The sequence below is a fragment of the Mytilus edulis genome, unplaced genomic scaffold (assembly GCF_963676685.1).
Source record: "Mytilus edulis unplaced genomic scaffold, xbMytEdul2.2 SCAFFOLD_162, whole genome shotgun sequence".
NCBI lineage: Eukaryota > Metazoa > Mollusca > Bivalvia > Mytilida > Mytilidae > Mytilus > Mytilus edulis.
The window spans coordinates 37,148-63,955 of record NW_027268908.1 but is presented as its reverse complement, the minus strand read 5'-3'; the positions used below and the strand labels follow the sequence as shown (position 1 = coordinate 63,955).

At 33.0% G+C, this 26,808-nt stretch overlaps 1 pseudogene; it reads right to left on the bottom strand.

Annotated features, from left to right (window-relative positions):
- Nucleotides 1-445: 445 nt before the first annotated feature.
- LOC139509049 (uncharacterized) lies at nt 446-26,458 on the bottom strand (annotated as a pseudogene).
- Between the last annotated feature and the right edge of the window lie 350 nt (nt 26,459-26,808).

Here is a 26,808-nt window from a genome sequence, read left to right as displayed (position 1 = left end):
TTTTAAAAGATTGCTGGGTCAAAATGTGTCTACATTTCTCAGTTGATCCGATATTCTACATTTGTTCTAGAGCTTGTGTTCACTGCAGGGACATCATCGCTTAAATAGTTTTACTGTCGACATCATGATCTGGTAAATTGCTATTACATGAGCGTGTAACAAACGATCATTGACATATACACTGTGTTGTTCCAGTTCTCTTTTACTGATTTGACATTTTAATGATATAAACCTATAATCAGCTTTGACTCTTTGGCAATAAGATGGATACATCATGCGAAGTAGGATATGCATTCCCTTTCGGAGCACATGATATCACTCTGGGGTTTTTGTTAGAGTTTGTATTGCCCATGCTTTAGTTTTAAGTGTTCCGTATATTTCTTTCTTCCCAAAAAGATAGGGCAAACAAGTCCTACCTGACTGTTGTTCAAATAAATACTCAATGTTATCTAATGTTTTGTTTTTCAAATTGAATATCAGAAATGCAAGAACATAGAAGTGAACAATACAATTGTTTGACAGCAGTGTTAATTTCACTTCTTTGCCTGTTTGCATTGCCGTATGGTCGTTGTGTAATTATTTCTTTTCCACAATCAAGACATTCCTGGCAAATGGGTAGAACAGTCTTAACTGTTTTATGAAGTTCCTGTTCAACTTGACCCTTTGATTCACTACAACAATAGCAACAAATGTTCAGTGGACCTAGACCGGCTCTGATATATGCTATTTCTACTGGACTTTCACATGATAGTGATGATCGGCACATTACAGATTTGTACACAGGGTTTGATGGTGGCAACAGGGGTGAACCGCATGAGTACTCCCAATCCCTTAAGCCCAGATCCAAGCTGTATTGTTGTCTTTCAGTCATTTGTCGATATAAATAAATCACACGGGGTTTTCTGCACTCCACACACTCGGCCATTGATCTAGCGTTTTGCACGGTGCATAAGCTAGCCGGAGAATCCGGGATATCAACGTATCCCTTGTCTTCCTTGTCATGGTTGTTGTCTCCACATTTTCATCTCTCAACTCAGTAGCCATGTAATCGACTTCTACATTTTTGTCAATGGTCTCAACACTTACTGGTTCTTCTGGTATTTCTAATTGTTTATTAAGCTTTTTTTCAGTTTCATTTTCACCAAGGAAGGCCTTTGATTCTCTGTTGTTTCTTTGCCTTTGACTTCAGCATATGGGAGATAATGCTCCCCGGTGTCATCTTAGATTGGATCAGGAAGCCATTCTGGCAGAGGGTTGCTCTCTGGGGGCAAACAGCAATTAATGTCATCACATTTCCGTAGCTGATATACATAGTTTGTCATCTTTGAATGTTTATCGAGCCGATAAGATATTACTTTCTTTGTGTGTGCCTTCTGAAGTTTACTGATGTTCATTTCTGGAAACAATTCACGTATGTGTCGTTTCATTATGTCTATTTCTTGATCTGCAACTGGGTCCATTAATTGTACTGGGTCATCTTTCCACTTAAGTCTGATGACTTCAGTCCAACTCTCCTTTATCTTTGAATCTGGTAGTTTTGTTTTGTTTTATGAGCTGTACGAATTTCTGACATACTATTCCTGCTTTTTAGTATATTCTCAATCTTTTCTTCACATTTATTCCTTTCTAGAGAAACATTTTGCAATACGATACGAGATTCAACAAACTCATAACCCTTTCCGCAGGGTTTGTATAGCTTTGGCCTGGGCGCATCTAAAACGAACAAGAAAGTCTTAATTATGTTCTTTGAATAAACATATATTGGCCAATTTTACAGACTCTAGGGTGTTTCGCTGGTCTATCCTACCATCGGTAAACTTTAAAAAGAACGGGTTTCTATGCTGTTTTCGATCATTTTCGAAATGACTGTTACATGAGGAAAAGGAGAGGCAAGCTGAAATACAGAGTCGTTCAAAATGGTGACGACTTTTCCTTGAACAAAAAACTTGTCAAGACTGCTAGGTACGATGCACTTTAAACCACAGATAGCGTCAAACTACTTTTTGTCATATCGTGATCCAGAGCAACAAGTGTACTAGTTGTTGGTACTATCGATCGCTTCCCTCGCACTCCTGTTGAAACAGATAACCCTGGCTCTCCTATTGAGACCTTTGCCTTGTCATCAGAAAAAGTCAGAATGCATTTTTTTCTTTCTCTTCTATTGCAAATGCTTTCAAGTACTTGAATTGGGCATTACAAAAGTGACTATCCATGTGTGCAGCCCTTAATTTTCGACGCTGAATCTTGAATTGCACATCAAGCCTACTAGTAAAATTGGAAGCACCTTTACAATACGGATTCTTCGGAGAAAAACAGGAGGCGTACGAGACTAGCTGACGGAATGGATGTATTGGGTGGACATTTAGCTGTTGCCTGGTCTATCATGTCTCTTAAGGAAATAAATTCGCTTAAGTGAGTATGGCCATGCCTTATATCATCAGCAGCTGATAAGTCGTCAATAATTCCACCTAATTTCTCAAAGAAAGTGTCACATTCGATGTTAGACCTTCCAGGATTGTCATGGCGTAGGTCTGCTAGAAGGTTGGTGTTGCCTAAAGATATAATTCTTAACCTTTCTTGCATAGCTGGATTAGTTTCTTTAGATCCACCCAGTGTGAGCTCTTTGTACATGAATTCTAAAATAGATGGATTCATTGAAGTAATATTGTTCACTTTTTCCTTGAAATGTTTTTTCATAGCTCTTGTGTGAAATTCAACAATATTTGATATGGCTTGTTGCATCAATCTAGCACCTACGCGGGTTATTCAGTTTGCACCACTTTTTTATGTTATTTCTTCATAGACAGAAAAAATATTACAGTAATTCCTTAAGTATTGTTCTAATTTACAAACCTGAAGTAGAAGGAACAGGATACTTTTTGGTTTCTTTGCTTACAGAAGATATATACCATTATTTTCTTTTCAGTGTCATTTTTTCCTGTAAATTATATTATTATTAGGTATAATTCACAAAACAAAACATTCATCAGTAACAATGGAAATACCAAATATCAAATAAATATCTTCAAAACATGATTAAAAAGTGTGGGAAACTGATTATCTGCATAAATTGACAAGTTGGAGTATATTCATGCGCTGCACATGAATTGAATTCTTCGTAAAAAAGGTTAAAATTTGAAGAAATGATAAATATTATAATACTACCCGGCAACATAACAGGTGATGTTATAGACAAACAATAACAAGACAACATTTCTTTTATTAATTATGTAAATGATGATGTATTTTTAAACAAACACTCGGAAAATATCAAACCACCTAATAAGTTTGGTCAACGCATCTTGCAGCTATGTAAAACTCTGGGCTTCGTTTTTGTAACGGAAGATTTGGTAAAGAAAGTCAGAAAATAACATTTAACAATAAGAATGGGTGTAGTGTAATACACTATATGTTAATTTCACAGAATATTATGTTCTCTGTTATTAATAGTTTGTCTTTTGGATCGTTTAATCATTTCTCTTGCCATGCACCACTAGAAGTTGATTTTAATCTTACTGATAATTTTGCTACTAAAAACCAGTTTAATTGTATTAACCATGTTTGTGATATTTTAAAATGGAACGAAGGGTGCGAAGATCAAATCAGAGACGGTTTATTGTTGAACACTCAACAATTTGAACACTTACTCACAAGTATAGACGAAATTAGCGATATTGATTGTTGCGTGGATGAATTTAATAAACGTTTGAAAGATATATTTGAGCAATACACAGTCAGAAGTAAAATACAAAATGCCCTACTAGTAGTGACCAAAAAGATGATAAACCATAGTTTACAGACGAATGTAAACGTGTATACAAAGACTATCGATGAGCACTATCTATGAGCTATGACGAATTTTAATAGATAACGGTCGATTGAAAATAGACTACGTTTAAATTTAACCAAACAAAGATACAAACGATTGGAACCTCAACTGAAAAGACAATATAAAAACCAAAAGGGGGATATGTTATCTAAATTACGTAAAAATTACCCTAAAAGATTTTACAGGAAATTTAAAAAGCGCAAAAACTGTTACCCATACGCTTACTATAGATGTATTTGAAAAAAAAAAACATTTTAAAAACCTGATTTCAAAAGGTGTCGCCACAAGATCAGCACAGTGATTCACCCTCAGATGCCGTATATGAAGAAAAAGACTCTCCTTTCGCAGACTTGGAACTTGACACTTCTATTAAATATCTAAAACGTGATAAATCCACTGGGTATGACAATATTATGAACGAATATATATTAACGAGCAGAAACTTTATCAAACCAGTATTATGTAAACTGTTTAACCGTATATTGAGTGCTAGCGATTTTCCAGAAATATGGGTTAACAACATTATAATACCAGTTTTGAAAAAAGGACCAGTAGACGACCGTGGCAACTATCGTGGTTATTCTCTCGTATCACATGTGGATAAACTGTTCACATTACTTATTAACACCAGGCTTACCAAGTGGAGCGAAAAACACAAATAAATAACTGATACACAGTTTGAATTTAAACCAGGTTATAGAACAACTGATGCCATCTTCACACTCCATTCTCTAATTTCTAAGTCTTTGTGTAGTTGAAAACGATGTTATTGTTGTTTCATAGACTATACAAAAGCATTTGATAGTGTGTCTCATTTCAAATTGTCGTTAAGATTAATCAGATGTGGTATAAGTGGAAACATTTTTCAAATTTCTTCCAAAGTAATGTTGGATTGATGCAAGGAGAATCATTATCTCCTTTTTTATATTCGTTGTATATTAATGACATTGAAAATGAACTTTATAACTCAAGGTTGTCAGTTATATGAGTTAAAGATGCTCAACTTATATTTACTTATGTATGCAGATGATGCAGTTATTTTTAGTGAAACTAATGATGGTTTACAAAAGATGACAGATAGTGTAGACATATATTCTAGAGAGTATGATTTGGATATAAACTTGTCTAAAACCAAAATTGTTGTGTTTAGAAATAGAGTCCTCGTTCAAGCTACTGAAAAATGGTACTTCAATGGTGTTGCTATTGAATTATGTGATGAATTTACATATCTTGGGCCACACCAATTTGATTCCTTGTTCGACGGACCCGCCCGCACCTATTTTTTTCAAAACAGAATTTTTTTATTTTTTTTATATTCCCGCTTCCCGCATCCGGAAATGTAATCATGTTCATTTCCCGCACCGTTTTTTTTTGTATAAATATTTTAAAAAGATATCAACATTTGTTTTTAAAATCACAGTCTTACCTGTATATAACGATTTTAAACATAAATGCACCCCACCACACTGTAAATATCTGTGAGAATATTTTTTTCATCATGAAACCTATTTATCCAAAGAGGGAGTGCTCCGAAATAAATTTATAACCACGGAAATACCTGTAAAGAACAAAAAATTGGTTTCTTTCCCCCTTACTTATCTTCCCTATCAAAAAATGTTCGTTGTTAGAATAAAGTACAGAGAACTTCTGAAGGATTTGTCTTCAACTGCAATTATATTGTATGCTGGCGAAACAAAACTCTTCATAGCCGCTGCATGTTTATGCACCTGTCCTGATTGATTCAGGGGCCTGTCGTTCGGCAGTTATCGTTTGTTGATGTTGTTCATTGGTATTTTCCCGTTTGGATATATAAATTAGATCGTTTGTTTTCCTGTTCGAATTGTGTACGCTAATAATTTTGGGGTCCTTTATAGCTTGCTGTTTGGTCTGTATCAAAGCCCTGTGTAAAAGGCCGTACTTTGACCTGTGTTTGTTATAATCAGGTTGAGAACAACCCTCCATCAGACAAGGGGTCATTTTACTGATGTAGCAAAGAAAATAGAAATACCAAGGATTTGTACTATAGTTCTTCTATACAAAACCTTTGAAAACTTAGAATTTTGTACTCAAAAAGAGGACAGTTACATCATATTTTAAACAACTTATTTCTAAAAGAGGGGTCCACTTATTTTGAATATCAAACTGTTAAAGTAAATGTGTTAATTTAACACGGTTAAAGTCCAGAAATATTACAAAATTCTTGGACATGTTTTGACCATGTAATACTAGATAGATATATTGTTCTTTGAGAAAATATGAGCCCCTTTTGTACAAACAAATTTATTATAACTTATATTGATCCCTTATAAAACATGTAAAAGGGATATTTATAACATGAAGGGGTTGTCCCCAAACTGATTATGACTTGGATGGAGAATTGTCTCATTGTCAGTCACACATACATCATTTGTACATAGACCAGATTTAATTATTTCTTGGTGAACAGGGAAAAAATACTTCAGAAATTAAAGATATATAAAAGTACAAGTGATAAACATTGATAAATCAAGTTTTATTATTGTCAAAACCTACTATTTTATGTTTACAAAAAAAATTATAATCGCTCGCCTTTACTTTTCAAGCTTCGCCTCAAAAATTAGCAAATTGAATATTTTTTTATTAAAATTTTCAAATCGCTCGCTCGCCCCAAATTTTGGAGTCAAAAATCCGTAGAACAAGAAATTAAAATTGGTGTGGCCTTGGTCTACTTTTAAAATACAATGGTAACTTTGTACATACACAGAAAATGTTAGCAAATCAGGGTAGAAAAGCATTATTTAGTTTACATAGTAAAAAATATGATGACTGTTTTAACCATGAAACTATGTTATCTGTTTTTGACACATATGTATCTAGTATGTAAAATTAGTTCTTTAGTCGTAATCGAAGTTTTTAATAGTTATCAAAGGTACCAGGAATATAATTTATTACACCAGACGCGCGTTTCGTGCACATAAGACTCATCAGTAACGCTCAAATAAAAATATTTATAAAGCCAAACAAGTACAAAGTTGAAGAGCATTGATGGTCCAAAATTCCAAAACGTTTTGCCAAAAACGGCTAAGGTAAATCGTATATTGAAAGTCAAAACAACTACTGTTAATTATATGGTATATAGTGAGTTTGGTAGATATCCGTTGTACATAGAGAGATGTTGAAGAATGCTTAGATATTGGTGTAAATAATTGAAAACAGATAACTGTATTTTACAATCTTGCTACCAAGAAAAAATAAAAACCTCGTGACAAACAAAATTGGGCATGTGAAATAAGAAACATGTTTTATCGTTATGGTTGTCAAGATGTATGGTTACACCAAAATGTAATTAATGTAGATCTGTTTTTGCTAGAAATTTTTAATAGAATGAAAGGTAGTTTTGTCAGTGAAATGAATGCTTTTTTCAATGAGTCATCAAAGTGTAATTTTTGTAGATACATGTATATACACGATCCAGATACTCTACAATTTTACCTACAAAAACATGTAAACTATGTGTTTAAGCCATATATTAGTAGACATAGATTGTCTGCACACCGCCTTAACATTGAAACCGGTAGATTTTGTAATATTGAAAGAGAAAACAGATTATGTAATAAGTATGATAAAAATATGGTTGAAGATGGTGTTTTGTGTTTATGAATGATTTATTGATTTTTGTTACAAAATGAAAACAAAGCCATCTCTGTGGGCCCCGCTGTGAATAATGTGCATTAAAAAATTGTATCTTTACCATAGGACATGGGTTTGTCAACTGAAATCAAAGTTTTTGACCTTGACCTTTGACCTAGGAAGTTGCACATAAATTATGACACACCCTTTGGTGTTGGTTTATAAACATGTCAAGTATAAACTTTGAAATGATAACGGTTCTCAAGATATAGAGCGGACACGATCTTTACCATAGGACATGGGGTTGTCAACTGAAACCAAAGTTGTTGACCTTGACCTTTGACCTAGGAAGTTGCACATAAATTATGACACACCCTTTGGTGTTGGTTTATATACATGTCAAGTATAAACTTTGAAATGATAACGGTTCTCAAGATATAGAGCCGACACGATCTTTACCATAGGACATCGGGTTGTCAACTGAAACCAAAGTTTTTGACCTTAAACTTTGCCCTAGGCAGTCGTTCATGAATTTTGACACACGCTTTGGTGTTGGTTCATATACATGTCAATTATAAACTTTGAAATCATAACGGTTCTCAAGATATAGAGCGGACACGATCTTCACCACAGGACACAGGGTTGTCAACTGAAACCAAAGTTTTTTTACCTAGACCTTTGACCTAGGAAGTTGTACATACATCATGACACGCCCTCTGGTGGTGGTTAATAAACATGTAAAGTATAACGTATGAAATCATAATGGTTCTCTAGAGCGGACACAAAGTTAAAGTGTTACGGACGGACGGACGGACGGACAGACTGATCACTATAGGGTGACCCGCCTAAAGGCGGGGCCCTAATAAATGTTCATGCTTGTTAAAATATATCACCGGCAGATATCTTACAAAAAATGGGGCGGATCTTCAACTATGGAATAACATGAAGATAAATATGTTGTACCATAGCTAAGCTCCGCCTTCTTCCCTTTAAGATTCTTGTTGAGTTGCATATTTAATTAGCAAAGTATGGTTTAAGGGGGTATGGGAGTCTAAAATAAAAATGATAGAATTTGTTCATACTTTGCCAAAGCGTAGTATCTATTGATAGATGGTCACAAATATAATAAAAATGATAGGTCACCGCGCATTTTCCCAAGCTATAGGTTGTGACAAAATGACACATTTTGTATTGATTATACAGGAAAAAACACCATTTTGTGATTAGAACCTAAACAAAATGATAGAATTGTAAAATAAATTAGTATAAGATAGCTTTTAGACAATGCTTTGAGAATATCAAAAGAAAAGATAGGGTCATCGTACGTTTTTTCCGGCTAAAATACAAAATAGGAAAATTCCATGTAGATTCCTTCAGAAAATGCACCGTTTTAGAGTTAACTCCCCTTAAAATACCAATTTAAAAACATTTAAAAACATCCAAAAATAATCTATACTTGTAAAAATATTAATATTTATAAGTAAAGTTGTTATAAATTGGTTACTTTTAAATGAAAATTCACATAAGATATCTGCATTCCTGAATTAAATTTTGCTAACTTGATAAAAAAGCTGGACCTTAGGTTCTCTGTTTTTTTACACTCGAAGATGGCGAAAGACACCCATACTACCTTAACATCAAATTGCAGATAATATACCATGGTTTTCCCTCGACACACTTTTTAAACAAATTATTTCATTAAAACATCAAAAGAAAAAATACAATTTATGTTACAATATCAATATATATGTAAGATCCTGAACCCCAATGGTACTCGTGACTACAATGGTCTCTCTGAAGTGCGATGTTCCAGGTTGAAGTGTGATGGTAACATTGTGACACTAATTGTTGATAGTAGAGCTGAAGTGTGTTGGTATTTACGCTGAAGTGTGATGGTCCATTTATAATGTTTACACTTATATTTTCTTTTGGGCTAACATGCGATGGTTTGTTGTTGGAACCTGGTGATGCAGGTGTAAGCATTCTAGCAATTGCATTATTTAAGATTTTTGTTTGTTTCATTGACATCGATTTGTATATATCCTTATTGGTCAATTAATTTTTCAAAAACTAAGTTAAGAAGAGGGAAGAGGGGGGGGGGGGGGGGGGTGGGAGTTGTTATCTGGTGAATATGAAAACGAGACAATTTCAGTCACGAGTACCATTGCGGTTCAGATTCTTACATATATATTGATTTTAACCCTATTGAACATAATTTCAAATACCCTAGTAAATCAAGGTAAGGAACATATGATACGTTTTCATATTCACCAATTAACAACTTCCTGTAGCTGTTTACCATATTCCTTAAGCTGGGGTAAGTATTAACATTAGTGAGCAAAAGCCTACAGATTCACTTGTTTTTTTTTATTTCTGGTCTTTTTCATTGTTTTCTATATCTTTTTTCAAACATTAAAAAGAGTAAAAACATAATTTCAGTGCAAGTTAACAAAACAGTCTGGCCATTAACCTTTTTGTACATTTTGTTATGCTTGTTATTTTGGCGTAAAACAATGTATCTCTATATTTTATTTTACAAAATAAAACAAAATTAAACAGCTGTATAACGGGAAAACAGTTAAAAGGTACATTTGTAATTGTCATATAAAGCCAATAACTCCTATCAGAAATCATTTTGGTCCATTACTATTAGGACCAATCTTTAATCATAATGTAGTTCACGCATTTTATTTTGTATCCACCAGAATCCATCTTTTGCACAAACTTTGGTCCTTTTTCAATAATTGTGAATTAAACGACAAAAATTGACAGATAATGCCGAATATGTGAAAGTCAATAAAGGAACAGAAACAGTCGAAGAGCTATACACTAAATTGAACCCCCCGCATTATCATTTTCTATGTTCAGTGAACCGTGAAAATTAAGGGTAAAAACTATAATTTGGCATTAAAATTAGAAGATCATATTATAAAGTACTTTTATACTAAGTTTCAAGTTGATTGGACTTCAACTTCATCAAAAACTCCCCCCCCCCCCCCAACCAAAAATGTTAACCTGACGCGGGACAGACGAACGAACAGACCCACAGACCAGAAAACATAATGCCCATAAATGGGGCATACATTTCCATAATTTAGAAATTTATTGTCTAACAATTTAAGAAATAATTGTTAAAAATAATGTCAGTACATAAGGACTGACTCCTGGGCTGCTGATACCTTTTGGGACTAATAGTCCATAAGCAGAGATTTCGACCCAGTGCTGTAAATTTTATGCATCCAAAGCGTTTTTCTTCCCTTAACTCATTTATATGTTTATCACACATTCACATATAAATGTGAACTATCACAGAATATCTGATATATAAGGATACGAATTAAGTCGACAGATCAATTTCTGTGTAGCCTTGAAGAATGATGGATCAACCTGTAAATGCCACATTATACAACACAACTACAAGAGCATCATATGACTTTAAAGTAGTACCACTATCAGTTGGTGTACCCATCATTCTTATAACATTTTGCAGCATCTGCGTTTCCTTAATTGTCTTTATTTCCCTCGTCAAGACAAAAACTGGAAATTTCTTTACATGGAAAGTCATCGATAGATTCAGCTTGTATACGGTATTACTTGATATCTCTTTTTATGTCACTCAAACAGCATATGGTATTCATCAACGATTTGGAAATAATACAAGAATTAACAAATTAGCATGCTCAATTTACGGAGTTTTAATACTGGAGTTTGCAATTTCACAAGTTATTCTTAGCACCTCGATGGCTTTTTATGCTTTCAACCTTGTGATGAGAAATAAGAATTTGTCGTTAGGAAAGTGGGATATTTTTGTTCTTTTTCCCGCCGTTGGAGCTTCACTAATTGTGTTGATGATTGCAGCATTCTTTGACAATTTTGATGCAAACCCAGTATTGTAAGTAGTAATTGTATTTCTCGAAATCTATAATGCTTTATAAATAAGTTAAATAATTAAACCGCAGGTTTTGTTATAAAAAATAAGAGAACAAATAAACTTGAAGAACTACATTGAAATACACTGGTCAATTGAAGAGTAACACAATCTTTTATACTTGATACATTAATAAAAACATAAAAAAAGGAAAAAAAAATGTTTTGTTATTTACAATCTGTTTTCTTATAATAATCAACTATCCATTCAAATAATCGAATCAATGAAATGAAGTACTAAAAAATGCATTATGTCAATAAATTCAAATATGAAAAATAACTATTTTAAAAAGCTTCGATCTCATCCTCACACAAATTAAGCGAGTTGCGCTATCTGAAGGTGTAAAAAGCAGGCTTACAATATAAGGACATGGAACGATCATTTGTTCTGTCTAAGTGATTCTATTACTTTTTGGACAATCAGATGTACAAATAAGGCAAGAATCGAATTACATCTACTTTTATTTTTTGTTTTTTATATTGTAAAGAGAAATCCGTCCTTTTACATGCATGTCTGATTTATCAAAGGTATCTGCGTAATTTGTCAACAGATGAAAATTGGAAACGAAAATGATAAGGCTTTTCGCAATTTTTCTTTTTGACATATTTTGTCTCTCTTTTCTTTTTAGACTTTAATTTTCCTTTGTTAGCTTTTTTCCTGTATTTTAGTTAAGGATGTACTTAGGTTAGGTTTTAGAATTCGTGCTAAATGTTCGGACTCCTTGGTGTTTTTCCATACAATACAAGGTTAAATATTTTGCCCCATTAACACCCATTTATTTTTTCATATAAGGCTTAAAATAGCTCATAAAAGGTCATTTAACCAAATTTTGGAAGATTCTTGATTTTCTTTCTTTTGATTTGAGACCCCAAAAGTATCAATGCAAATATAAGGTATAAGTCCGAGTCAGCCTTTTCCCGCTATATTTTAAATCTCAAAAATCTCGAAAAAGAGTTCCATGACCTATCAACATTTTAAGCTTATTTTTATCCTTAACAAATGAACTACCGGCTTATAGTATCAATTTTATATTCTGGATTTATTTATTTTCATCTAAGTACATCTTAAAGTACAATAAATAAACTTTCTACTGAAAACCTTTTACTTATTTTATCCGTTTCATTTTTCAGCTGTTCATTAAAAGAAGAACGTGGATTCGTGACCTTTCATTTTCTACTTATATGTCTTGGTATATTTTGGTCATTCGTCACTATTATAGTTCTGTATTTGATCATGTGGTGTTATATTAAAAGACAGACAATGGTGATGAGTTCATCGTTTGGGCACCAATCAGCGGTCAACTCGAGACGTCTTGCTTTGAAACTGTCGCTGTTCGTGCTAGTACATGTTATTCAGTTTGGCGGAAATGCAGTCGAGGGATTATGGATTTCGATTGAAGAACCACCAATGAGTGTCCGATATGCAACAATATTTATTGGCGCAACCGGGGGTATAATGAACGGTTTAGTGTTTCTAACAGTGCGTAGATGAAAAAAATATTATCAAAGACATAAAAATTAGGGCGACGAATCAGAGGTTAATTATAAAATAATGTTATTGTCATGGTGTTGTATTCCATTGTTGTAAACATGACTGTCATGTAAAGTGATGTATCAATGCTCTTCAACTTTATACTTGTTTAACATCTAAGCTTTCATTTCATACAAAAATTACCTAACTATGTTTCATGCTTTGAAAGTTATAACAGTACATATATTTTGTGTAAAATATGTTCTACTTGATCATAGTCATAATTGCGATATTAAAAAACAAGAAAAAAACTTAACAATAACAAATTGGTTTGACCAAAATTTGTCTTTTACTATTGACTATACATAAGTGATAATACACATGTTACAAAGATGTTGATTTTAATCCAAAGCAATGCTTAACTTTAATATTCTGTTTACGTTTTAACTATTTGCATTATATCATATTTTAGCAATTTGTGGGCTGTAATTTGACCCCGATGAAAAACTTGATTACATATACTAACATAAGTATGACCCATTTTAATTATAACAAATCTAACTTCTGATATTTAACTTTCTAAATGTGTAAGATGTATCTAAATATACATTTAAATGCGAACTTTGCTGTGTTGTGCTTCCACTATGTTGTGTCATGTGTACTATTGTTTTTCTGTTTGTCTTTTTCATTTTTAGCCATGGCGTTGTCAGTTTGTTTTAGATTTATGAGTTTGACTGTCCCTTTGGTATCTTTTGCTCCCCTTTGTTCTGCACGTTTGAAAAGGGCTACTTTTATTTTAATTATACAGTACTTCTGTGGTATCACACAGATAATCAAGAGCAATATACATCTCAAAACTTGAAAACTTTCCATTTTAACTAACCTGAAATATATCGCTCTATTTCTTTCCATGCTAAATTCATCAATTTCGAGCTTTCGTAACCACTTTGTCGTCAGTTTAGATAAATTGAGTAAAAACATTGCATTATCCTTGCTTGTGCTGAAAATTTCAACATATCTTTAATTTCACGGACTGGTTCCCAGAAATCAGGAAGTTCAATAACAGGTCATTTTGGTCTTACAAACTGCAAAAATTTGCCTTATTATTCATTATTATGCAACATGTTTGTTATTCAAAATAAACATGGAATAAGGGTTCAACGGTGATATTAGGTCTTTATGCTTTTATTTCATGTTCTATATAAATTTAAAGATACAGCTATACGTAGGAACGAGTATGTTTGAAATATTTCCCCCCACTTTCATGTTCTATCTGATCATTTTTGATTAACATTAGTTTCACAGTGTGCTAGTAACCTAATACGATATATATGGGGTCAGTAAATTAGATATGGAATTTACAGAACCGACATTTATCGCTCTCATCCTGTATAGAAATACTGAAATATATATCGTATATCGTAGTAATATAATAGGTAACTAGCACATTGTATAACGAATTTGTCTTAACGACTATCTTAACACGGGCCATGTAGACTAGTGATCTATGAAAGAGACCAAGTATTCAAAATAAAGAACCTAAATCCATTGGTCTATATAAAACAAATGCCAACAATAACAAAATGAACAACTTGTAAGATATCTAGTTTTGGGCTGGATTCACAAAGGTCATGTTTTTCTCTGGCTGTTTATGACGCCTTTACACTAAATCCATTGGATGTTGGATGTGTACGGATTGATAGTTTAGTCTTAGATGCATGATTTTTTTTATTAGTTGTTAGTGGCTTTGAACTAGCTGTTTTTTCAGATTTTTTTTTATATTCCTATGAAGCAGAATTTATCCAAGGGCTTGTACAGAAAGAAGAAAAGAAATAAACCCAGTCTTTTAATTTCACCTTTCGGTATATTGATGATGTACTGTCTCTTAATAATAATAGAGTCAGTGATCACTTACATTTAATATATCCAAGTGAACTTGAAATTAAAGATACTACCGACACAGATAAATCTGCTTCATATTTAGACCTTTTTTCTCGTAATGACTACTGATGGTAGGTTGAATACCAAAATTTATGACAAACGCGATGATTTTAATTTTCCTATAGTCAATTTTCAACTTCTGTGTAGCAACATCCCAGCGGCACCAGCATATGGAGTATATGTGTCTCAATTGATACGTGACTGTAGAGCTAATTTGTGTGTAAAACTTAATAACGTTGTGCATATTCGAAAGGATTCTTTTATCATATTTATCAACATGACATAAACTTCTATATTATCATTGTAAATTTATTTGTAGTCGGCAAATACAGATCTAATTGATGGTACATTTTTTTCTAAGAAAACGAAGCAACTAGACATACACTTAATATTACGCAGTCGTGTCAGTGAAAGCAACATTCAGGTTTGGAGATACGATAAAATAAAGATACGTACGATAATGTAAAATTTTAAAATTGAAATACACAGCAGGACAAGAGGGATTGCATATATATAGTAATGTCTTGTTTTTGTAATAATTTGCAAGAAATGTTACTTTCGGATGAGTGTACATTTATATGGAATTCATGACTATATAATGCATAGATGTTATGCATATGATTAACGGGTTATAAAAAGGTAACTGTATTGTAACAAATAGATGTGTTTTTGTTCACTAAAGATGTTTAACAATAAATAAATAATATACAACAAGTTATTGGATATGAAATAGAAATGATGATACGCAACAAATTAATAAAAGTAATAAATAATAAAATGTGGGAGTTTGAATAGAAGGGAAAAAGAAATCAAGTTGCTCTAAACAATTTCTGTTTGCCTTTATAAACAGGTGGTATGAACAAGAATAATTCTATTGATTTTATATAATCTACTGAAATTAACCGCATGTCTAAGTTCGTCAATTCCGATATTGATACGTGGAATACATAGAGAAAATGTGGATGTCTTCCATGGAATTACAATACAATAAAGAGTACATCAAGTGTTTATGCTCAGATTAAAAAAATATTAGATCAGTGAAAATTTTCAAGACATTGATAAAATGTAGTTTTCTGATGGTCAGAATAATTAAAACTAAGACCTAAATCAAAAGATGTACAGAGTCAAGCATTGTTTGTAAATGAAAATATTAGGTATAGGGGGAAACCCTTAAGATTTTTGTAAGCTTTGAAACCATGTGATAAATATATCGGGGACTTGCGGGAGGAAAAACGAGAATAGATCAAAAACCGTGCTTTGGTGTTCAATAAAGAAATGCAGTTAGATAGAAGTAACTGTATATTGAAATTTACTTTTAAAAATCGTCCACTGTATTGATTTTTTAAAATTTCAAAATAAAACTAGAATTGCCATTGCAAGCAATAGCGGATGTCACCCTTCCCCCTATTGCCACTAAGCGGCAGCCATTTAAAAAAATGTTTAACAGTGAATGCACAAATAAACATGGCTATACATCTTTCTGTAAATTTTTTAGTTCATTTAGAGCATTTTAAAACAAATCTCATTTCTGCCGTTTCCATGGCAACAGCAGCCATTTTGGAATTTTCAAAGTCACAAGTCTCATCTATACTTGCCAGTTAACAATAATATCAAGTTTCATAAAGTTCAAAGCATTTTGAAAATTTTTGACATTTTTGTAGTTTCCATGGCAACGGTGGTCTTTTTGGAAATTCCAACATCAAAAGACTCATCCAGACTTACCAGTCTACAATCGTATAAAGTTTCATCAATTTTGGAGCATTTTGAAATTTTTGACATTTGTGATGGTTCCTATGGCAACAGAGACCATTCCCAAAATTTAATGGCATATACAACATTGGTACATGGGAGGGACCATACCATCAAAGTTTCGATCAATTTGACCTACCATTTTAAGAAAGTAAATGCCACTTTAAGGTTTTTGGATCATTTTGACCTGTTTTGCATTGTTTCCATGGTAACGGCAGACATTTTCGAAATTCCAACGCCAAATTCCACATCTACCAATATTGCTCATCGTTACTATGGAGTTTCAAAAAATTTGAAGCATTTTGATATTTTTGAAATTTTTGGTGTAGTTTCCATGGCAACATAATAGTTCCAATGATTGCCAAAATCATCCAAAACCAGTATATGCCAGGCACCTACATTGTATTAAAAGATAATGATTCTAAGTTTAATTATGTCCAAATAATTCACCAAAACCAAAAACTGGATTTTTTCACATTTGTTCCGTTTCCATGGTAACGGCAGCCATTTTTTTATGTTCTTAAGACCTACTGCAACCCGAAATTTTGTGTTCCTCATTATAGTTAACTTTCATTAAGATTGGTTCCATTGGCTCCAAGAAAACAAAATAGGTGGAAGAATAATAATAATACAGAAAAAGAAACAGAGGAAAAGCAATATGTCACCCGACATTGTCAATCGGGTGACATAATAAGAGTGTAAAAAAACTAATTGTTCTCCATCTATCTTCTGAAAAAGGGGAACACCTATTGGAAATCGTAATCGTTAATCAAAAGTAATCGTTCATCAAAAGTAATAGAGACAACATAACGCAACGATTCGGGACCATCAGTTGAACTAAAATGTAATATATATAATATAAAAGAAATAATTAGCCAAATTAGATGGAAAGTTTTACAAAATAAATACTATTGCAACTGTTACAACTAAACATTTTATTTCCAGAAGAAAAGATTTTTTTTTACAGAATTCCAACAGGAGTTTTTTGTACAAACAGTAAAAAATACCACAGCATCTTTTGTTTTAATAGTAAACATTTAAGGTAGATAGGGTGTCTTCCTCCATCTTTGATTTGGAAATACCAGAAAAGAAGGTCTAGATCTTTAATAGAATGTGCAAATTTTTAGAGTAGTAGGTAATTCATGTGTAAGAACTTCCACATATATTTAGAAAATGACATGTTGTATCATATTTATAGTTGTATTTTACAAAAAACAGAAAACTTGTTTGATCAAATTTTTTTCAACTTTGCCACATAAGGGGAGGCAACTCAAATGCAAGGGCAGATAATTCAGATTAAGGTACTTTTACAATAGAATGTGCTAGGAATTTCTCTATTTTATTATGTAGCAAGAAAACGGGTCCGGTGACCCCATTTTTTCATTTTCTTAACTGAAAGCATACTATTAAACCTATCTCCTCATATGTTATCTCAAAATTCTATGGTATAGTTTACGCTTTATTGCAGAAAATTTGGTTTTCCATGCATAATCTATACAAAAGTTGTCAATTTTGAACGCCATGTAGCATGAAAATAAGCCTGGTGACCCATTCTTTATATTACTTTTTTTTTTAAAGTATAATATAAACTACATTTTGACAAATTATTAAAAAATTCTATGGATTATAATTTAGACACCCCATCTACCTTTAAAGGTGTATGGAGGGTGTTTTAAAGGAGATAAATTGACGTCTTGTTGATAAATATTGTTGTTACACATAGCTTTAGGCTTTCTAGTCACAATTGTAACTTTGTACTTTGTTTTTTATGATGTTGTCAGTTTATTTTCGACTTAACTCCCTTTGGTATCTTTCGCCCCCACTCCCCCCTCTGTTCGTGTTAAAGAACTATTGATGTCGTTTTCATAAATACATACTATGTCCACTTTTGTTATTGAAACGTACTTAAAAGTTGTTATGATATTGTAATCATTATATTTATTTATGTTGGCCTAATTTGTGTTGTGTGGCCTGATAGTTGTTTACAAAATAATCTCATAACTGTGCAGTTTAGAAATTACTGGAACAATCACAGATACTGATGGAATGATTGGAACTTTCCATTTGACTAACATAACGATTCCAGAATGATCCTAATAAGAGAGGCGTTATTTAAACTTCTACATTTTTCCAGAAACTTCCGTTGTAATTCACTAGGACATTCCTTTTCAACAGTGTTCTAGAAATTACCGTGACAACTATATATATATACAGACACTAAAGTTAAACTTTCAGACTAAGACATCGATAGACATAAGTTTTCACAGCATTTGGATTGACACTTTTATTTTACAAACAACATCATACGGGATTGTGACCTTAGTAGTGAACGTTATATTCAGATTGGATTCCGAAAAGATTTCAGGTCATGGTAGGGTCAAGTGCTTGCTAACATGTTAACCCAGCCTCCTTTTGAATGTGCAAGTTCCAAATCAGGAGTCAGTAATTCTAAGGTTGTTGTTTGCGATTTTCATTAATATTTGTTTTACGTTTATTGTGTTTTAATTACATTAATTAATTTGTTTTTGTTAGAAATGTTTTACATTTTATCTTTCTTAGCGTTTTAATGCCGTTCATAGCTTACTTTGCGGTATATATTTTGCTTAATTGCCAACTCTCTTGTTGATAATTGGCCAAAAGCTATACTAAAACATCTAAATCACGTTCCCTTTTCACGATTATGATCTACGGAATTAGACTATTTACCGAATTTGTAATAACATGAGCAACACGACGGGTGCCACATGTGAAGCAGCACATGAAATCACCCCCATTTTGTTTGTGTGGTTCGTGTTGTTGTTGTGCTCCTATTTGTGACATTTTGTTCACGCATCATTGTCAATATAATGGAATGTGATACGACTGTCGTACAAGTGAGAGGATTAACGCTATAAAATCAGATTCAATCCACAATTTTCTACATTTGAAAATGCCTGTACCAAATCAGGAATATGACAGTTGTAGTCCATTCGTTTTGTCATTTGATTTTGCCATTTTATTAGGGACTTGACAAAGATTGAATTTTCCTCGGAGTTCAGTATTTTTGTGATTTTATTTTTCTCTTACATTAACTTATAATATAATGTATTTAATTTTTAAAGATCAATTATATTCACGATTTTGTTGGAAGAATTTCGACAGAATTTGATCTAATGACTTCATAAAGAACACTGGTGAACAACGAATGCATCGTTAATGATGTTCCAATAAGTAAGAAAATAATATACACTTTATAACATCTATACTATTAAACGAGAAGACCTCATTTTGTGTGTTGCTTCTCTTCCTTCCACGATAAATTAATCATCATACCTCTGTGTTCTATAGGTAAAGTGCATAGTCGCATTTGTCATCCATTCTTTTGATTATTCAGATTGAGTTATTTTTTTAGAAAAACGACAAAAAAGGATATTGATTCCGTCATCAGACTGACTTTTAGTCATAGATAAGACTTCCGGTTTGAAACATGCACAAGTACAACCAATCGTATGATAGATAACAAAAATGAAAAATAAATAAGCGTTCTCCATATCATGGTTTTTATATCGCAAGAACCACAACTATTATACCTCCTTAGAGAGACAATTATTTTTCGCGTTTATCTATCTACATGTGAACTACGATTATACTACTTAAATATATAGAAACTCTCTGTATTCTGTCTACTGTTTTCTTTGAAATGTTTACTATTTAAGGAGTCATACCAGTTGCATATATATTTAAATAAGTAAAACATGTGGAAACAAGAATGTGTCCATAGTACACGGATGCCACATCGGCACTATATTTTCTAAGTTTCGAGTTGATTGGACTTCAACTTCATCAAAAACTACCTCGACCAAAAACTTTAACCTGAAGCGGAACAGGAACGAACGAACGCACGGATGCACAGACTAGAAAATATAACGCCCTTAAATGGGCATAAAAGGCAGGACCTTTTTCGGGACGTCGGGATCGGGTGCGTTTAAGCTCGGGAATTGGGGATTGATCCTTACGGGATCCGGGAATATATTTTTCGATTACGGGGTATGAATTTCTTTAAATTCTGCATCTCGGGATTTCATGTTTTCATCCCGGGATTTCAGAATCAGGACCCCTCCGACCACCCATCAAATTAGCCAATATAGTATAGCAGTGATCGCCATGGAGAAGAAACTTTATAGAATTAATAGTTAATAGAAAATTAAATACACTTTAATATTTATAATATAGATACGAATGTTCAAAGTATACAGAAACGCGAAAATAATGGAATATAACAGAAAACAAAATAATAACGGACTTTGAAAAAAATGAGAGGGTTTAGAAATATTGTCCTGTCTCCATGTACCTATATGACTTTTGATATCAAAAGAGTACTCGAGGACAGGACAATAATTATTGCGTTGATAGAGACTCTCCAAATAATATAGCAGTAAAAAGAATGGAATTCAACAGAAAAAATAACGGACATTGGAAACAAGGGAGAGGACTTAAACTGTTTACAAGTACCTATGAACTTTGATAGCTTTTCTGAAATTCTCCAGATATGAAATCTTAATTAAAATTCTCCAGACACAGAATCTCACAAGCTCTAATGCCCGCACAATTTCGCGGGTCTGTTCTAGCATCTAATTAACCTTATATCGAAATGAACGAAACACCTATCTATGCCTTTTGTATATAACAATGTAGCCTAATCATGCTGATGCTTCATCCGTTTTTGTATATAACGTTGAACTTTATTTCAACTTTCAGAGAACATTAATTAATCTACAACTAATGACTATTTTACAAATCGATTTTGGAAAAACTATTGTTTGGTGACGTATGTTATTCCGACGTTTGATGTTATGATACACATGATATTTAAAAAATATATTATACTAGTTACAACGAAAGGTCATAAAAAAAGCCGTGTTTCTTATTTCAAAATTATTTTCTCCGCATTGTTAAATATTCATTAATTTTTCACCGCTTACACCTATTTTTTTATTTATTTTTTACCTTTGCTGCAGTAAAATAATATGTTCATTTTATTTCTTTACGGTTTGTTTTGTTTCGTTCTTAAATTTATTTTATCTTTATTCTGACCGGATGTGGCTGTGTACTTTAAATATCCAGCACAGCCAAACGGACGCAATTTGGCAAGGTTTTAATATGACGCTAGTCGGGAGATGACCTAGTTATTTCCTTGTCACTCATGCGGACGCTTGTACAAATATGCTCACCATGCTATCGATTACTTAAATCAAAGTAAATATTGACTTTAAGTTCCTTTCACATATAGACGTCTAAAAAAAGTACAATACAAGAACAATGATGAAGAATAAAACACAATTTTCCATTAATGTTCCGTGCACCTTATCCATCATCAGCATGAATAGCCTCGTATCAAATGGCGTCACTAAAAAGAGATTATGTGAACAAATCTCGAAAATCATACAAATTAAACATCTTTTGTGGAAAAGATAAATTAACAATTCAATAATCTTGAAACTCATCCAAATTTTTTATAAAAAAGATGGAAAGTTGAAAGACAGAATTCTATAATATGACGATGAATGTAGAACCTGTGGGTTTGCGTTGTTTTAACACTGTCAGGCAAGTGAATCTCTTCTCTTTAGATTATAAAGTGTCCAACTGAAATGAAATGGTAGTGAACACATCTATTCATGTGAGATATGTAAAAAAAAAGTAGTAACATTAATGGTAAATTTTCCTTTGTTCTAGTGAGTTCAATTCAGTTATTTATAGAGGAGTGCGTTAACTGAATGATTTTTCTTTAGTTATTTCACTCTCCAATCCCGCATTTGAAGACTTCTCGTTTTGGATAGCAAAGAACGGGAGAAGCTTAAACAAGTGCATTAACTTCGATCTCAAAAGTTGTTAATGCACAGTCTGGCTCCGCCTCCTTGAGTTAGTAATAAGGGAGGTATAGGGGGAAATTTGGATTCAAAATACTATTTTTGTCATTGGCTTGACCTGGTTTTTTTTTTTTTAAATCAAATTGGGATAGGAATCCCACGACAACAATTCTTTTAATGTAATACGTAAGAATGGTACCTTTCCCCATATTGGTTTCGTGTGGTGTGAACTGCTACGAGTTTAATATAAAATGGCAAATAAGAGAAAATTCGTTGATTAACACAGCTTAGAACACTTAAATATGACAGACAATGAAGTTATCACCATGGGAACTCTATTGAATTTATCATATATTTCTGGTAGTTTTCGCCAACCTATTAACATATTTGCAAGCTTGAAACCCTATCCAAGCGGCACGTCCTATCAGCTTGTATATAGGAACTCCCCCTAGAGATTGACAACGATGTGTGAACAAAAACCAGACAGAATATGTAAAATTGTTCAAAATAGGGGTACATCAGTCAACAAACAGTATGATATAATCTTAATCACTACAAAGACAAACAATAAGGGATATAGAAAAAAAGAACATAAGCAGACACGAAAAACCAGAATACAGAAATCTAGCATAGCGCACATAATGACGGGGTGTACAAGTACGGAGTCACGTCAAATAAATCACTTAAAAAACAAGCAAATAAATCAACAAAGGCAAACATCTTTCCTCGTTTTGAATAAATTGGTGTAAACGGGGAAAATCTGATAAAATTTATGACTGTTCTGTATATTCGAATGTCACATTTTGAAAATCTATACTACTAAAGGAAGAGACCGATTCCATTGAACTCTTCTGATACCAAACAAAGTCGTAAACATTTTTATAACGTATAAATGTAGTGATTTGTACATCCTAAATTTGTCTTTGAAACATCAATTTTTGAGAAACTATCTCGCTTCGTCTTATACACTTTTGCGCATGCTCAGTCGACGTACTGCCCGCAGAATTTAAAAACTATGTTTCAATACTTGCCCAATTGTGCGCGACTTCGCATGCATCTTCTAGTAATTGAGAAATAAATAAAAGCGTATATAAGAAAACCTATATCCAGAATAAAAATAGACTTCAAGAACTTTCAAAGCGATTTCAGCTTGTACCGGCCGACATAGCAGCCAAAAATTTGGATGTGGAATGTCGTAATATAACGCGGACGTTCTAAAGAGTGAAATTTTAAATTCATCTACATTCTAGTCCGTGCGCTTCACATGCGACAGCATTCACCAAATTGACAATATCTGTTTCGAAATGTGCATTACATTGCATAAAATAACCGTCCTTATAGTGTTTTTCCGTTTGTGATTGCTGCACAAAGGTGAAAGCATAAATGTTGGTGATACTTATATAACTGACAAATCTTGTCAAAAATTTGTTTGTTGTGTTGCTTTGGCTAGACAGCAAGAATCATATCTGACGGATCCACTGATGTTTTATCAAAGAAAGCAGAGTTAGTATATGCCCGAACCTCTTTAAAGTGTCAGGTAAAAACAATAATAGTATTTATACAATCAAAAAATTAAAAGCACTTACTGCCCAATATTTTTGTTGTCAAAAATTGAAAAAAATATGAAAAATTTAGCAAGTCACATTATTTTAAACACTTTTATCTTCAGATAAGATTTAGATGCACACCTCGCACTGATCAGTAAATTTTACAATTTTATCAACACGAAGAGCAATTGCCACTGTCTTTTAAAAAGTTACATGCCGGTAAAAAGACATGAACGGGGAATGGAAAATAATTTAGACAAATTTATTTGGTTGTTTTTGGTGGGAGGATGTTTCATATGGAAAACCTGCTATACATATTTAATTTATCAGGTGTCAACATATTTATTGGTGTTAAGAATATTCTTAGAGCTGATGGTGAACAGATAAGTACAGCTTTAAGTAACCCGATGACAGAGAGGTTTCAAGAGCTAGACATGGATGGAACAACATATAGCCATGGGTAAAGACGGTGCGGTGCATCTGTCATGTTAGAGAAAACAAGTGGAGTTGTGAAAAGAATAAAAGATATGACTTATATACCAGTGTATGCCACTCACTGCTCTGCACATAGACATACATACATAATGTTAATGCGTTTTTACAATTTACATATTAAGTGATTATGCTAACGGCTAATGTCGTGGCAAGGATAGCAAAGGGATAATTTCTGCTATGTATCCGTCCTTATGTGTCATTGTCCCACAATGTAGATTAAGTGTTTTGTCAAAATAGCAACAAAAGATAACCTAAAAGTAAAGGTCACCAAAATGTCAAACTTAGTGTTCATGTATGTCCATTGTGACATGAACTTTTTTATTTGATACCTGCTTATGTTATGGTTTACTGAAAATGAAATACTCCGAAATAAATAATGTAATACATGAATGTACTCTTTCTTGTACCGTTCCAACTTATGAAAAGCTTTAAATGAATAACAGCTTTACATTTGTACATGTAGATGAGAAAGTGAAACTTAAAAAAAAATATTGAGTGAAGGATTGAACTGGCAAATCAAGATGCTTAAAGGGAACAAAGATCTTGCACACAATATGTTATTTTCAAAAGGAATACATTGAGGCACCGATTTATATGGATCAAATGCAGTTAGTAGGCTGTAGAAGTAACAAACTCAGGAGCGGATACATTTTGTACGGGCAAATATCCATGTTTTTATATGAGACGAGCTCTGACATCCCTAGACCCAAGCTTATCTGGCAAGTCAGCCATTGGAAGTCAGAGAAGTATCGGGCTAGAGTAAGGTGTTATGTCCACACTCTGTATAAAGTCTTGGATAATAGATGTTTTAATGGTTTTCTGTTCTATAGTTATAATGATTTCAATGGTATTGTCAGATGATAGGTATTGGACATGATTTTTACATAAATATTATGCATTTTCTTCTTGATGTTATCTAAAAAACAGGAAAATACATTTAAAAAAAGGCAGGAATTTGATTTTGAAACAGTTTGTGTCAGTTGTTTGCTTGTTTTGTTCTGTTCTGACTTTTTGTAAACACATGTGGCGTCATTTTTTAAAATATTGTATGAATGACTCCCTTTTTTCTGAGTTATGTACAAGGTATATTGTACACTAAAGCATTTTTTTCTAAATGAATTGTATCTTAAACAATTGAAGCATTTCGCAAATACAAAACTCCTGTTTTTTCTGAAATAAAGTATATTATTAACATTACACTTGTGTCCAATACGTGGCCCATGTTAATCATGATAACTAATACAGCATTAATTCCTCATCTCTTTACCAATCCTGCACAACAATTGAACGAAATGAGTATCCATCTTTGATGACCAAACAGGCTGCCAATTAATTTAAACAATTCAATGTCCTTATAACATATTCCACAAACACACTGCTTTTTCGGTGTAAGATATTAAATCTCCATCGCAATCTTTTCGCAGCCCTTGTTTGTCTAATAAGTTCAGCAGATTTGAAAGTTGTCACTCGTGGAAGTTCGTTTCGATAAATACTGTCAGTCAAAATGTATCACTGTGGTGGAAAATCAAATTCTTGCCTGGTCCAATCGTGCCTATAACATGATATGTCATGTCCAAGAAATCCTGAGTGGAAACAACAGATGTTTTTGTCGTTGTCACCGATAACCTGCAAAAGTTAAACATGTATGTAGTTTATTTTTTCATTAGAAGTGGACAACGAATTTATCATATGGCATGTAATTTTAACGATATACATTAAAATTTAATAAATCAATTTTGAATTGAGGATGACTTTAAACTTGCGTTTCCTTTTGCTGGAACGCATTTGACGGTTAACGGTCTGCTTAAGTATGTAAACAGTATTTCAGTGTCGCACAAATTACAACGTGATCAATGGTAAATGATATTAATATTCGTCCTTTAAATATTAAATAGGCCCGAGAGGAATCTTTCTATATTGCAAGCATACCTGAGTATGATACAGTGGCATTTTCTATGGCCACTACAAAATCTTGATGTGACTCTGTTGAGGATATCAATATCTCGTGCGATGTTTCATCAATTATGCCAACCACATTGGGCATCTCTGTTCATTTTCCTCTGCCATTCTTGTCTAGTTGTACACCGAACGTTTAAGGGCACATATCACCCACAAAATAATCCAAATTTGTTTTATAACTTAGCCAACACTTGCAATAATGATACCGAAACTCAAAAATAGAAGAGTGTTCGTGGGATATTGACTCAATAAGTCTCAATGAAATTCTATTTTGCACTGGAATAACTTCATTTCCAGTCGTGGTTTTGAGGTTCATTAATGACGATGTCCTGGATAGAAACGGTCGATTCTCCGGTTATTATCCAATATGCACATGGTCGCTGAATAACGACGGCGTAAACATTAACGATAAATTCGTCTGCATAAGTGTTTATC